Source organism: Nomascus leucogenys, chromosome 7b (genome assembly GCF_006542625.1).
Source record: "Nomascus leucogenys isolate Asia chromosome 7b, Asia_NLE_v1, whole genome shotgun sequence".
NCBI lineage: Eukaryota > Metazoa > Chordata > Mammalia > Primates > Hylobatidae > Nomascus > Nomascus leucogenys.
The window spans coordinates 93,716,545-93,724,012 of NC_044387.1; the positions used below are offsets into that span (position 1 = coordinate 93,716,545).

Below are 7,468 nucleotides of genomic sequence, written 5' to 3' on the forward strand. Positions count from 1 at the left end.
AATAACTGCCATTCTTGAACTGCAAGACTATGAGCAGGCCAGGTGTGGTGGCTCAGGTCTGTAATCCCAGCAATCTGGGAGGCTGAGGCGGGAGGATTGCTTGAGGCCAGGGGTTCAAGACCAGCCTGGGAAACATAATGGGGCACTCATCTCTACAAAAAATACAAATGTCGGCTGGGCATGATGGAAGGCACCTGTAGTCTCAGCTACTCATGACACTGAGGCAGAAGGGTCATTTGAGCCCAGGAGATTGAGGCTGCAGTGAGCTACGATCTCATTCCACTGCACTCCAGCCTGAGCAATAGAGCAAGACCTTGTCTCAGAAAAGCTATGTGGGCAAATAAAAATTTTAAGGAAAATTGAGAGACTATCAACATACTAGCCCTAAAGGGACTACTAAATTATGTACTTCGGGAAGAAGGAAAATAATCCTAGAAAGACAGTATGAATAAAAGGAAGAGTGAGCATTATTTTTTAAAAAGGTAAACAGAGCTGCTGGTATAAGAAAAGGAAGGTAGATAAGTAGAAAACAGAAGCACAGAGAAATAGGAAAGTGCAGACTACAAAAAAGACCATCAGAAATAAATGCAACAGTGTGATTTCTTACATTCATGTAACTCCAGTCATAGAAAGTAAAGAGAGAAAATAGGGGAAAGGTATATTTGAAGATATAATAGCCAAGATTTATCTACAACTGATAAAAGACAGTTATTGTAATAAAGAAGTGTATAAACTAAACCTAAGTCTTACACCTTACACAAAAATTAACTCAAAATAGATAATAGTCTTAAATTTAAAATGTGAAACTACAAGACTTTTAGACAAAACAGGAGAAAATCTTTGGGATACAAGCATAAAGAAAGAGTTCTTAGACTTAACATATGGCAATAGCATGATCTATATAAGGAAAAACTGAACTTTATCTAAACTAATACATTTTCCTCTGTGAAAAGCATTAGGAGTAGTAAAAGGCAAATTACAGACTAGAAGAAAATACTTGCAAACCACACATCTGACAAGGAACTAATATCTGTAATATATAAAGAACTCTCAAAACTCAATAAAAGTCCAATTAGAAAATAAAAACAAAGACATGAACAAAAACTTACCATAGATGGTTTACAGATGGCAAATAAGCAAATGAGATACTCAACATCATTAGCAATTAGGGAAATGCAAATTAAAACACAATGCCATATCACCATACACCTATCAGATTGGATAAAATAAAAATAGTGACAACACCAAATACTGGCAAGGATGCAGAGAAGCTGGATCACTCATGCATTGCTGCTGGGAATGTAGAACGATACAGCCATTGTGGGAAATAGTTTGCAATTTCTTAAAAACCTAAGCATGAAACTGCCCCACAGCCCAGCAATTGTATTCTTGGATATTTACCTCAGAAAAATGAAGGACTTTCTCCAAAAGTAAGTAGGGAGAAAAAAAGAAAGAAAAATACAGACTTACATTTTCAGAGAAACCTATACATTAATGTTTATAGCAGCTTTTTTTTTTTTTTTTTTTTTTTACAGCGCAGAGGTCCTTTATTTGTTTTTTTTTTTAAACACCTATTATGCCATGAATTCATAGGGAATAGGTTCCAGCAGCTCAGGCTCCTTCCCATTGGTTCTCACAAAGTGTGCTTCTCTGGGTGGAGCAGGCTGACGCTTTAGTTGAACCCAGGTACCTTTCTCTTTGGCTTCTTTCTTTTTCTGATCATTTTCCTTCACGCGTTTCAGGAAGCTGTCTCGGCTCTTAGAGTGCTTAATGTGCTCAATACGCACATTAATTCTCTTGGCAAGAATCTTGCCCTTAACTTGTTTGTTTACAACAATGCCAACAGCATGCTGGGTAACACTGTAGACTCTTCCAGTTTTGCCGTGGTAACACTTGTGGGGCATTCCTTTTTGAACAGTACCCATTCCCTTGATGTCTACAATATCACCTTTCTTATAGATTCGCATATACGTGGCCAAAGGAACAACTCCATGTTTTATAAAAGGCCTAGAGAACATATATCGGGTGCCTCTCCTCTTTACCTTTGTGTTTGTCATTTTGGTGAATTACTGGAAGATGGCGGTTCCGGCTGAAAGCTATAGCAGCTTTATTCATAATATCCCCAAACTAGAAACAACCCAGATGTCCTTCACTGGGTGAATGGCTAAACAAACTGTTCTAAATCCATACCATACTACTCAGCAATAAAAAGGAACAAATTACTGATACATGCAACAGGCTGGATGTTACATTGAGTGGGGGAAAAAAAAAAAAAAAAAAAATTCCAGGCCAGGCACGGTGGCTCACGCCTGTAACCCAACACTTTGGGAGGCTGAGGTGGGCGAATCATGAGGTCAGGAGATCAAGACTATCCTGGCTAACATGGTGAAACCCCATCTCTACTAAAAACACAAAAATTAGCTGGGTGTGATGGTGCGCATCTGTAGTCCCAGCTACTCTGAAGGCTGAGGCAGGAGAATTGTTTCAACCCGGGAGGTGGAGATTGCAGTGACCTGAGATCACACCACTGCACTCGAGCCTGGCGACAGAGCGAGACTCCATCTCAAAAAAGAAAAAAAAATCCAAAGGTTACATACTATATAAACCCACGCCTTTTTGTATATTTTATCCTGAAATGACAAAATTACAGAAATAAAGAACAGCTTAGTGGTTGCCAGGTGTTCAGGAGGCAGTGGGGACAGGAGGGCAGTGAGTGAGACTATAAAAGGGCAATTTGAGGGATCCTTGTGGTGATGGAAATGTTCTGTATCTTGACTGTATCAATGTCAATTCCTGGTTATGATACTGTACTACAGTTTTGCAAAATATTGTCATTGGAGAAAACGGAGTAAAGACACAATGTCTCTCTGTAATGTTTCTTACAACTATAAATGTGCAATTATCTCGAGAGTAAAAGTTTAATTTTAAAAACTATAATAACAAGCTACTGGAGGGGGGCATTGAAAGATAAAAATAATTTGTTTAAAAAAAAGAAAATGAAATAGGACAAATAGAACAAATATAAGATAAATGTAATGTGGTAGTTTTAAATTCAAATATATTAAGTATACCAAGACCAAGATTGTCAGACTGGTTACAAAATCAAAAACCCAATCATATGCTGTTTAAAGAGATATGCCATAAAAATGGCACAGAGGTGAAAGAAAAAGGATGGAAAAAAGTTTATCATAAAAACACTAACCAGAGAGAGCTGATATGACTTCTCTAATAGCAGACAAAATCAAATTTGTTTCGATAATACTGCTAAAAACAAAAAGAATATTTCATAAAAGACTCAACAAGTCAAGATAACTAGAAATCCTACCACCTATTGGGAGGCTGAAATGGGAGGACTGCTTGAGCCTAGGAGTTTTTAACCAGCCTGAGCAACATAGTAAGATCCCCTCATCAAAAATGAACAAACAAAAAAGCAGAAACATCATAGTCAATCCAACTGAAAATTCAGATGAAACAGACAAATTTCTTGAAAACACATTCTGTATTAGTTCGTTCTTGCATTGCTATAAAGAAATACCTAAGACTGGGATATTTATAAAGAAAAGAGGTTTAGTTGGCTCATGGTTCTGCAGGCTGTACAGGAAGCATAGTGGCTTCTACTTCTGGGGAGGCCTCGGGAAGCTTCCAATCATACTGGAAGGAAAAGCCAGAGCAGTTGTCTTATGTGGCAGGAACAGAAGCAAGAGAGAGAGAGGGAATGGGGAAGTGTTACACACTTTTAAACAACCAGATCTTGTAAGAAATCACTGTCATGAGAACAGCAAGAGGATGGTGCTAAACCATTCATAAGAAACTGCCCTCATGATCCAGTCACCTTCCACCAGGCCCTACCTCCAACAATGGGGATTACAATTCAACATGGGATTTCGGCAGGGACACAGATCAAAACCATATCAATATCTTAATGAAACTGACAGATAAAGAACTGGAAAACCTGAATGTTCCTCTATCTGTTAACAAATTGAGTCTGTATGTAACCTTCCCACAAATAAAATTCTCAGCATGTTTTGCTTCACTTACAAGTTCTATCAAACGAGCCGAGCATGGTGGCTCACATCTGTAACTCCCAGCACTTTGGGAGACCAAGGCAGGTGGATGACTTGAGGTCAGGAGCTCGAGACCAGCCTGGCCAACATGGCAAAACCCCGTCTCTACTGTTAATAAAAATACAAAAATTAGCCAGGCATGCTGGTGTATGCCTGTAATCCCACCTACTCTGGAGGCTGGGGTAGAAGGATTGCTTGAACCAAGAGGTGGAGGTTGCAGTGAGCCGAGATTGTGCCACTGCTCTCCAGCCTGGGAGACAGAGCAAGATTTTGTCTGAAAAAAATAATAAATTCTATCACATATTTGGAAAGTTCACAAACTCTTCAATACAAAATAGGAAATACAAAAGAGGAAATATTTGAACTTGTTTTATGAAGTAAGCAAAACTTTGGTAACTAGGGTTGCCCAGTTAAATTCGAACTTCAGATAAATAATGAATAATTGTTAGTATAAAATATTTCACAAGATATAGTAAAAATTATTCATTATTTATCTTTAAATTCTAATTTAACTGGGTTTCCCATGTTGTTATTTGCTAAATCTAACAACTGTGTTGGCAACAATACTTGACAAATACTTTACAAGAAAAGTAAATTACAGGCGGGTCTCTGTTATGAATATACATACAACAATCTTGAACAAATTATTGATAAATTAAATCCAGCAAGTTTCAAAAACGATGATATTATGGCCCATTTGGCATTCTTCCAGAAATGCAAGATTAACATTCAAAAATTAATAAAAAGGCCATGCATGGTGGCTCACACCTGTAATCCCAGCACTTTGAGAGGCCGAGATAGGTGGATCATTTGAGTTCAGAAGTTTGAAACCAGCCTGGCCAACATGGTGAAACTGCGTCTCTAGTAAAAATACAAAAATTAGCCTGGCATGGTGGGATGCGCCTGTATTCCCAGCTACTTGGGAAACTGAGGCAGGAGAATTGCTTTAACCAGGGAGGCAGAGTTTGTAGTGAGCTTAGATCATGCCACTGCACTCCAGCCTCGGTGACAGAGGGAGACTCCATCTCAAAAAAATAATAAAATTAAAAAAAAAATAAATATCAATGTTATTTTCTGTATTAATGGAATGAAAAAAATATCATCCAATCATCCCAAGATGCAGAAACATTTGATAAAGTTAAACCTCTATTTATAAATTTTAAAACTTTTAGCAAAGTAGTAAAAGGGAACACCAATAATTTGATAAAAGATATATGCAAAAGCCCTACAGCAAACATTGTATTTAAAGTGAAATGTAGAAGTAAGTTTTCTCCTGAGATTGGGATTGGGACAAGGAGATTCACCATCACATTTCTATTCAAACTTGTTTTGATGTATTGATGGTTCTCTCCAGTGTAATAAAGTCCTTCTTTCCCCGCAAAGTATAAAGACCAGAAAGAAAAAAAATGTAATATTTAAAGTAATGGTATATGTAAAATATAAAGTAAAATAAAAAACATTATTTAAAAACTCCAAATTGCTGGGTAGATTGGATGCAGTCCTAATATAATTTTCAGCAGGTTTTTAAGGAATATGGCTGATTCTAAAATTTGTGTATAAATGCACTGGGCCAAGAAAAGCCAATAATCTTGAAGAGCAACTAAGTTGGAAGACCAGACATCAAATATTGGATATCAAGATTATCATAAAATGGTAATAGTTAAGCTGTGCGATATTGGTGAGACAACAGGCATACAGACCAAGGGAACAGAAAAGACACACATAGAAAGTCACTTGATTTATGACAAAAGTCTTAGTACAGTATAGTTGGGAAAGGATGATATTTTTAAATAAATGGTGCTAGGTTAATTGGAAATCCACACAGAAAAATTTGAATTGAATGGCTACTTCACATCATATACAAATAACAGTTCTAGGTAGATGCTAGTCCTAAATGTAAAAAACAAACACTGAAGCTTCTAGAGGATAACAGAGGAGAATATCTTCACTATCTTTCTAAGAGATAAAATTTTCTTAAACAGGACACAGAAAGCACTAACCAAAAGAAAAAATATTGACGAATTAGACTTTATTAAAACTAAGACCTTCTGTTCATCAAAGGATATGATTATGGATGTGCAGAGGCCAACCCCAGGGTGGGTGAAGATATTTGCAATACATCTATCCAATAAAGATCTCATACCCAGAAAACATGAAGACTTCCTACAAATCAGTAAGAAAAATACATCATTTGTATAAAATGGTCAAAAAGACTTGAGCAAGCATTTTACAAAAAGGATATACAAATGGCCAATAAACATAAAAATATGTTTAATAACAATCAGAAATATAAATTAAAACCATAATGAGATACCTCTACACACCACTAGGATGGATAAAACTTTAAAAACTAATATAAAAGTTTTGGCAAGGATTGAGCATCTAACTCTCATACACTGCTGGTGAAAGTCTAAATTGTTACAACCACTTTGGAAAATTATTTGCATCTACTGAAGCTGGTCATAGACATATTTGTATCCCAGCAATTCTACTGCTAGGTCTATACTCACAGAAATGTTTATGTATATAAATATAATTCAGTAAACATACTGGAGTGTTTATAGCAGTAATTTTTGTAACAGCTCACAAGGGAGTTGGAGTGAATGATCAAGTAGCGAGTTCGGGAAAATAAATTGGATATATATAGTCCAGCCATTTTTTTTCCCCTTTTCTCTTAGGAGCAAGCTGCCTTCAGGAATCACACATTCTGTTCTCTTCATCCATGCATTATTTTTCAAAGTTCAGTGTGAGTATGGCCTTTGGTTGAAAGATTAATCTCTCTAATCCTGGGGTTTAGTATTAGAAAGTTCACTCGCCTGCTGAATAAGTCAATTCTCTATTGTTTATTTCATCAGTAATAGAGGGGATGTTTATTCTCTATATGTGATGTCTTTGGTCTTATTTCTCAATTGCTTCATATTATTTAATGAGCTTCTGTATGGTCATAACATCTGGTGCATTAGCCAAAATCATCAAGAGATAAGACAACAAAAAGGAGGTGGATGGGAGATCAAACACGCAGAGGAACTGAGACTTTCAGAGTCAGCTGTATAAGTAGCTTTAAATTTTTATGGTGCTTTTGTGAGCACAAACCATGTGAATTCTTGACCTTGGTCTTTGAGGCTTCTATTCTCCAATCTGACAGATTTTTTACAGTTACAGTTTGCTGCTGTGCTGTGCTGTCTGTGAGTGTCTTTAAATCTTAGGTCTTATGAATTCATTCACTTTGGTGGACTACTGAAATTTATAATAATAGACAAATAGCTGTTTTTAGAGGGCCCTGCTAGCCCTAAGCAAACATGCATGAATCTCAGCAAACAGCCTCTAAAAAGCAGATGAGGCTGGGCGTAGTGGCACACACCTGTAGTCCCAGCATTTTGGGAGGCTGAAGTGGGAGGATAACT

General features: G+C 36.9%; 1 pseudogene; it reads right to left on the bottom strand.

Moving 5' to 3' along the window:
- Nucleotides 1–1,574: 1,574 nt before the first annotated feature.
- On the bottom strand, nucleotides 1,575–2,060 carry LOC100588564 (annotated as a pseudogene).
- Between the last annotated feature and the right edge of the window lie 5,408 nt (nucleotides 2,061–7,468).